This window comes from Macaca fascicularis, chromosome 4 (assembly GCF_037993035.2).
Source record: "Macaca fascicularis isolate 582-1 chromosome 4, T2T-MFA8v1.1".
In the NCBI taxonomy this organism is placed as follows: Eukaryota; Metazoa; Chordata; class Mammalia; order Primates; family Cercopithecidae; genus Macaca; species Macaca fascicularis.
Window position 1 is genome coordinate 48,421,178 of NC_088378.1, and position 8,666 is coordinate 48,429,843.

At 45.9% G+C, this 8,666-nt stretch overlaps 1 non-coding gene across 1 annotated transcript; it reads left to right on the plus strand.

Annotated features, from left to right (window-relative positions):
* The first annotated feature begins 7,496 nt into the window (after positions 1–7,496).
* On the plus strand, positions 7,497–7,579 carry TRNAL-UAA (transfer RNA leucine (anticodon UAA)). Its single transcript has one exon. It is a non-coding gene; the product is annotated as a tRNA-Leu (tRNA).
* Positions 7,580–8,666: the final 1,087 nt, after the last annotated feature.

Below are 8,666 nucleotides of genomic sequence, written 5' to 3' on the forward strand. Positions count from 1 at the left end.
TGGTTCAGAGCCCTTCCTGGCAATGTAGTGAGGTTGTTTAGAGGAATGAAAGCAGTCTGACTTTTTGAGTTGTCACTGGTTCTTTCTCATCTTGCTAGGCTAATGTTCCTTCAATTTTTGAAGCTGCTGTTCTTTGGATGGGCTTTTTTCCTTTTATCCTATTTTTTTGAGGCTCTTAAGGGTTTTATTGTGAAGGAAGGTGAGTTCAGCCAACTGGCTTCATTTCTGGAAGATTTTAGGGGACCAAAGCTCAGTTCCCAACTCCTGGACTGTATGCTCTAACTCTAGGGGACAGCCTCAACTTTGTAATCTGTCTCCTCGAGGTTAGGAATCCACTGTGCTGGGGGGCTGATATGCTCCCAGGTAGCTGTTCACTACACTGCAATGGGTGGTGTTACCCAAAGCGTTTTCAGGATGGTGACAGCAGGATTGTCCTCGTTCTCACATGCAAGCAGCAGTGGCAGTATGGTGGGGTGGGGTGCATGCTTGTTGGCTGCAGCAGGGTGCTAGTGGATGCCAGGGTGCCTGCCTCCATGTAGGCATTCACAGCTGCAGTGGAAGAAGCACGGCTTGAGGAGGAGGAGGGCCCCACTGGCAACTGTGCATTCAGTTGTGCTGGTGGTGGTGTTAGCATGGGGTTTGGGTGCTGATCAGCACAGGTCTGAGTATGCCATCTGTGCACATTCGTGCAGGTGGAGATGGCTGGGGAGGGCCTGCTGTTCTCTGTGCCTACTTTCACTCCAGTGGCAGTGTTGATGCAGGGGCAAGGCATTGGCAGGGACAGGGCTAGTGTGCTCTATGCCCACCAAGGCTCTGACTGCAATGGCAGTATGGTGGGGGAGGGAGGCTGGTGGGGTCAAATGCACTCCTGCCAGCAGCAGTGGTGAAGCAGGGTGCATGTGTACACACATGCTGGTGGGGCAAGGAAAGCAAAATCTGCTAATGTGCATACATGCTGACAAAGCAATGGGGGGGGGGGGTGGCCATGGGCTCCGGGGAAGCTACATTGCAGGGAGGGAGTGGATAGACTGGTGTGTGACCATGGAGACCACCCCACTGCAGCTCTCCACTAGTCAAGTATGGTCCACCAGTGCAGAAGCTATAGGGTGGGCCCCCAGGGCACCCAAGGCTGCCCTGCAAGCAGACACTGCCAGGTTGGGGTCCCAGAAGGGGCCAGAAGACCAAGGATTACTCAGGTCAGACCAGTCCAGTCTAATGGGCAAGACCACCCTGCAGAGTTCAGGTCTGACAGTTCCCCTGGGACTAAAGTCTCCTGTGGGAGCTAGTGTGCCAGTTATCCTGGTTCCTCCACTCCTTGGTGGCAGCTTTTCCACCTGGTTGTGTCTAGTTGGTCCTTGTTAAAGATTTGTAGAAGCATAATGACCAAGGACAAATAATTTCCCAACCTCCTCAGACCCTCGCTGCCACCTAGGTGTCTTCAGTCACCAGTTAACTCTTGATCTCAACTCCCTCCTCCTCCCTTTGCCCTTAACATAAAAAGAGCCTGAGATTTGTAATGACTTAAGATGGTATTTTAGAACGCCAGTTCACCATCTTCTCGGTTTTGCTGGTTTTCTGAATAAACCTGCTTTTCTTCCCATTAACCCTCGTTTCTTGTTTCTGGCTTAAGTGGCAAACCTGGATTCTGTTACAATGCCAGGCAACCAGCGGAGATATTTTACACACATATTTCACTAATTCTCACAATATTTTTCTCAGGTAGGAGTTAGTATTCCCACTTTACAGATGAGACTTGAGGAAACTAATAAGTTGTCTATACAGCTAGGAAAGAATTATGATTTGAACTAGCTCTACTGACTTGACAGTTTAAACAATACATTTACATTACTGTGCACTACTGCCTTTTATCTATAGTTCAGAAAAATTATTGTTATCATAATGAAAACCCTCTATTAGGGAGAAAAGGCAAATTTATATCCTGCTTACCATGCAGGATATGTGTATACCATGCAAGATTTTATTTCATAAAAGTTTGAGACAAAAATTTGAATTCTACAAGTAAAGAAAGAGAAAATTCTGTCACCAAAAAGAATATATTTCTAATGATAACACAAACCATAATTTCTATTACAGCAGGGACCCCTTATTCTTGAGGATACATTCCAAGACCCCCAGCAAATGCCTAAAACTGCAGATAGTACTGAATCTGATATACACTATGATACTGTGATCTGACCACCAAGAGGATTACTAAGTGACTCACAGGCGAGAAGTATAGACAGAGTGGACATACTGGAAAAGAAATGATTCACATTCCATGTGTGAGATTTCATCACACTACTCAGAACGATACTCAATGGAAAACTTACAAATTGTTTGCTTTTGGAATTTTCTATTTAATATTTTCAAACCGCAGTTGACTGTGGGTAACTGAAATTGAGGAAAGCGAAACTGCAGCTAATGGGGCGCTGCTGTATAATAAGGCCAGGCAGAGTGAGAAGGATATTTCTAGAGTGTAATTTGGAGCTTCCTGAGTTTTGTACACTCACACTTGTAAGTGCAGCTTATTCTTACTCCTTTAACTTTACTACTGTGTGTGTGGTGGGAAGATAGAATTTATGGGGGCCTTGGAAGAGAGTTAGGCAGGGAAGAGCAGGCATGGGAAAAAGCAGAAGAGAGACAGAAAATGGTTTAGCGACTTCAAAAGACAAGGGACCCCAATTTAATATGACTTGGATTACAGGGGTTGTGAATAAGAGGTTTCACATTCTACTTTATTTCTATATTGTTTCGATGTCATACAACGTTTACAACTTGAATCTGTTTCTGTAAAGATGTTTTCATTCTGAAAAGATTAAGAGAGAGAAAGATAAGCGTAGAAGCTACATTTCGGAGGATTCTGGAAAAAAAACAGAAAGCAAATGAGTAGGCTTGGAAAGTACAGGCAATCTCTTTAAGAATTTGACAACAAATGCAAAAAGGAAAGTTGGATGTTATCAAGGTTAGCAGGATTACTCTTTCTTTTAAAATAGATGTGTAGAAACCCACGGATGCAAAGATGGGAACAATAAACAATGGGGTATTACAATGGAGTGTGAGAGAGTGGGGAAAAGGGTAGAAAAACTATTAGGTACTAAGTTCCCTACTTGAGCAACAGGATTATTAGAGGCCCTAACCGCAGTATCATGTAATATATCCATGTAACAAACCTACACATGTACCCTCTGAATCTAAAATTCTTTTTAAAAAAAGAAAGAAAAATTTAAAATATATATAAACAGGCCATGCGTGGTGGCTCACGCCTGTAATACCAGCACTCTGGGAGGCCGAGGCGGTTGGATCACTTGAGGTCAGGAGTTTGAGGCCAGTCTGGTCAACATGGTGAAACCCAGTCTCTACCAAAAATCCAAAAATTAGCTGGGCGTGGTGATGTACGCCTGTAGTCCCAGCTATTTGGGAGGCTGAGGTGGGAGAATTGCTTGAACCTGGGAGGCAGAGGTTGCAGAGAGCCGAGATCGTGCCACTGCAGTCCAGCCTGGGCCACAGAGCGAGACTCTGTCTCTAAATAAATAAATAAATAAATAAATAAATAAATAAATAAAATATATATAAACAACTCTGAAAATAATAAAATAGATGTAAAGAAACAAAATATATGCCTGTGAGCACATCATCAGTGCTAGAGAAACTAACTTTGCCTAGTATTAGTGCTATAGTATTAGCATTAGAATTAGTGTATTATAGTATCAGTAGAGTATTAATATTAATGTATTAGTGCTCATAGCTGTGTAAAAAATAGCACAACATTTAGCAGCCTAAAGCAACAAATATTCATTATCTCACTTGGTTTCTGAGGGTCACGAAATCAGGGCTTAGCTGGGTGGTTCTGGCTCAGGTTCTCTCCTGAGGTTGCAGTCAAGTTGCTGCCTCTTGTTACAGTCATCAGAAGGCTTGCCTGAGGTGAAAGATTCGTCTCCAGGCTCACTCATGTGAGACCTCAGGTCCTCGTGGTGGTTAGTAGAGGCTTCCGTTCAGAGCCTCCATGTGGGACATCACAGCTGGCATCCTCCAGAGTGAATGCTCCAAGAGAGGGCAACCACAGTGGTAGCAGTAGTGCCTTTTGATGATTTCATCTCTAAGGTTGCAGACCATCACTTTCATTTTACTCTATCCATTAGAAATGAGTCACTAAATTCAGCCCGCACTCAAGGGGAGGAAAGGTAGTCTTCCCCTGTTGAAGACAGAAGTATGAAAGCATTTATGGACATATTTTTAAAACCATCGCAGAATGTATGAAGAATATCATGGCTTAAATAAGCATACATACACACTGAAAACTAGTTTAAATAGCGTGGTACATTTCTCAGTAAGAAGTATGTTAAACGCAGTTTCTTGAACGTGAAGCCATTTTGATGTTACAAAATCTGTCCTAATATTGACATTTACTCTCCAATATTGTCAGTTATAACAAATGCCATGGCACAGTGCTTTTCACATTTTGTTCCAACACTCAAGTGGGTATTTGTGATGCCTTGTAGTTGCCAGCAAGTTCGGCAACTTTTCCTATGCTTGCAGAATTTCTTCCATTTTCAGGACTGCTTCCTGAGGCAGAAGCCAGAACTTTCTTTCCTATCCACCCTTGCAGCAAGCATCCAGGGATGGAACTTCTGCTCTTCCACGCAGACACTTCCATGTATGACGTAGATTTGGAAGATGGCAGTATGGCCTTGAGTCTAGTTTCTAGGAAGGATGGAGTAAATGACTCCAATGATGGAATCAGACCTTGGACTCTCTCCATCTCGGGGTTCTGCTTCCCCCTGTGCCGGCTTTTCCTCAGATCGCCTGTCTCTACCAGTACTCCTAGTGCCTCATCACTGCACTCCCAGTTTATCATTCTCAGAATTTTCATTATCAATTGCTTCACTTAAACAAATGAACAAACAGTGGTGCAAATAATGGCTATTTTATTATTTCCACAGATGTTGTGAATCAGGAATTGGAAAAGGATACTATGGGGACAACTTGTCTACCTGCATACGTAATAATATGGGGTAATTAACTGGAAGGAATCAATGGCTGTGTGGGAGCAGTCACTTGATGGCTAGGGTCTGGAATCATCTGAAGGCTCATTCAGTCATATTTATAGCAGTTAATACTGCCTGTTGTTTGAGGGCAGTCACCTGAAACAACTACATGTGGCTACCTGGGCTTCCTCACAGCATGGTGGCTCGGTTCCAAGATCAAGGATCTCAAAAAAAAAAAAAAAAACAAAAACAAAAAAACAAAGTGAAGTACAGTTACAGCAACTTTTATGACCTAGCCTCAGAAGTCACATAGTATCACTCCTCCATAGACACAAGCCCCTTTCCAGATTCAATGAATGAGAACATAGACGCCATCCCCCCACATTCCATCTATTAATGGGAGGGGTGTCAAAATAACACTGGAAGAAAAGCATTTGGAATGGGAGATACTATTATAGTTCTGCTGTATGGCAGGTTGTATTTTTCCAAAGATGACCAAAGATAAACTAACTTGTACCAGGCCCATCCTTAAAGAGCAGCCAGAAAATTTTAATACAATTTTGAGGCTTCAGAAGGTGCATTTCTAAGGGATACCCTACGACGCGGCTGTGTTACTCCAAACTATCTTATACTAGCGGCTTGTTGGAAGTTGAGTCTGGGGTTAACAAAAATGTCATTCAAATAACACTGTGGTTTGAATGCGTCCCTCACACACCTACTTTACAGGGTTGTTAAGAAATTTTTATTTATTTATTTTAGAGATGGAATCTCACCATGTTGCCCAGGCTGCAGTGCAGTGGCTATTCACAGGCACAATTTTGACACACACAGCCTTGAACTCCGAACTCAAGCGATCCTCTGGCCTCAGCCTCCCGAGTAGCTGGGACTACAGGAACGCAACACCACGCCCAGCTGAAATAAGATGATATATGTAAAGAGCTTAAAGCAATGCTTGTCACATAGTGACATGTTCTCAATCCATGTTGTTATTATCATTTCAGTGCCTTGAAATAAGCCATTTTTATGAAGTCTGTGGCCTCTGACAATTTGGCGCCATACAACGGAGATGGAGGGTGGCAGCTGGCACTCTGGTGACCCCATGTCATCACCACGTGGCTGCCCCTTGACCCTGGCAGAGTCTAAGTTCCCTTTCATCTCTCAGCACCCCAGGGCAAGGCCTGAGGAACTGCTCTTGCCTGAGCTCTTGTCGTGTACTCCGGAGGGCCGGGCCTGGCGCTTAGAAGGAGGGGTGCTATTGAGGTCAGGACATAGACGCAGGCTTCTGACAGCTTACAATGCTGTGTGGCAAAGTGTGAAAGTGGTGATTCTCCTGGTTACTATCTTGAGGCCCTCTCGCAGGGACAGTTCTACAGGAGTTGGCGGAAACTCCGTGAACCAGGGCAGCAGGCTCGTGACAGCCCTTGTTCCCAGGGATCACAGGAGTTCCAAGAAGAGGCAAGACAATTCTTACAATGTGACCCAGCAGGAGAGCCATTGGTGAGGTGTCGCACAGTGAGGTTGGTGTGTGCAGTCTCCAGGCTGATAGAAGTTCTTGATGAAGAAGTCGCTGTCTGCACCATATGAACAAGGGCGTGACCGGATAATCATGTGGCTGCCGGATCCCAGCTCAGCCACCAGGCCCCTACCACTCCACAACACAGAGCCTGGGCTCTTCGTTCTGTGGTCGATATGAGGTCCTGGGTAGCGGGGAATGCAGTGGAAGTCCTGGGAAAAGGGATAACAGGACGAACTGAAACTCATGTACACAGAAAGTAAGGAGAACACTGCAAATCAAGAAAAGGGAACAAAAATATCTCATTGCCTTGTAGGGTTGCGGGGGCAAAGAGGAGGCCACCGTACTGCATCCGAGGCGGTGCAGTGGGGATGGGCCTGCAGGCACCAGGAAGGGCGACTGTGCCACGCTCCCCTGCATGTGGCGTGGCACAGGCGACACGCACATTTCTACAAAGCTTCCCTCCCGTGTGACTTGTGGCACATGCGAAGAAGAAAAGCGGCCCCTAGGGGCAGGAGTCCAGGAACTCTGCTGCTGTCCGGGCACCTCATTCCTTGAAGCCAACTCTGTTTAGAACAACACAAACTAAACGCCGCCCTGTGGGCCGCGTGCCTGCACCACCAGCCAGGGGCCTCCAGAACGCGCTCCCAGGAACCCAGAAGTTTGCTGGTGTGTGTTTGCGGCGCCCGCGCACCTCGAAACTGAAAGCGCAACTGGAGGGCCCGGAGTCTCCCCCCAGCCAAAGGCCCGCGAGCGCCGACGCCCCCGCCGAGAGCGCGCAGCTCCGCTGCAGTTGTCTTCACTGCCGCAGCGGGCCGGGGGCAACAGTGAGCTGCGGCGGCGAGAAACCGAAGTACCTGCGTGGCGGCCGCCCCAGCCCGGGATGGGAGAGCGGAGAGGGTGGCGGCGAAAACTCTCCACGTTCTGGAGGCAGGGTGCGGGCAGGAGGAGGTAGAGGACGCCTTGTAGGAAGAGCGAAAGTAACGTCGCATGCCTGTACCAGGATGGCCGAGTGGTTAAGGCGTTGGACTTAAGATCCAATGGACATATGTCCGCGTGGGTTCGAACCCCACTCCTGGTAGTTCAAGGTTTTTTTCTCTTAGATTATTTTATTATTTTAAAAATACGAATCTCACCGAACACAGCACGCGTTGGACATTAGAATTCCGACTTCTGGCTGGGAGAGGCGCAACGCTCACACGCAAAGACCTGCTTCCCACCAAGAGACCGCGCAGGCGGCGGCCCGCGGAGCTCCGCTCACCTCCCCAACTGCAGGGCGGGAGGCGGCCGGGAGGGGGAGGGCTGTGACCTGGAGGGTATTTTTAAAACTGCCTCTGCAAAAAAGTAAAAAATGCATCTCTCTTTTTTTCTCTCTCTCTTCCTTTTTTTACCCCCGTCAATGTTAATTTTGTGCGCACAACTCTTCTTTTAACTCCTAGAAGGTGGAGACTGTATCATCCTAGATGTAAAATGCACTCCAACTTGGGTTCGGCTTAGAATTTTTAAACACAGCGTGGTCAAGTTTTTTTTTTTTTTCCTTCTTCTTCCTTTAAAATTGTTTGTTTGTTTAATGAAAGCCTTCTAAGAATTTTTAAAAGTTGCAAGCACAATGCAAATAACTTTTTTTCCTCTCTTGAATCATTTAAAAGTAAAATACCGAGTGGATGCCCAAGTACTACTATTAAAATCAGGAAATTAACATTGATGATTTAATACCGTCTAATCCTCGGTCCCCATTCGGTCACCAGTTGTCGCAAGAATGTTCTTTATAGCAAAAGGCTCCTCTTCAGAATGATGCGTTGCATTTACTTGTCCTGTCTCCTTCGACTTCTTCCGTGTGGATGAGTTCCTCAGCCTCTGCTGACTTTCATGATCTTGACACTTCTGCTGACAAGCCAGCCGGTTTGTAGAATGTCCTTTGTCAGTCTAGGTTTTCTGGTGTTTCCTCCTGATGAGATCCAGGCTCTGTTTATTTAGCAGTACTTCCACAGAAGCCATGCGGTGTTCTCACGGCAGCCTCTCAGGCTGCATGATTTCAGTATGGCCTGCTTTTCTGCCAGGCTTCTCCTCTATAAAGTTACTCTTTACCCTTTGTGATTAGCACATGTTTTAGAGGGAAGTGCCTTGAAGCTGTGTAATATCCCATGCCTTATCAAATTTTCATTTTA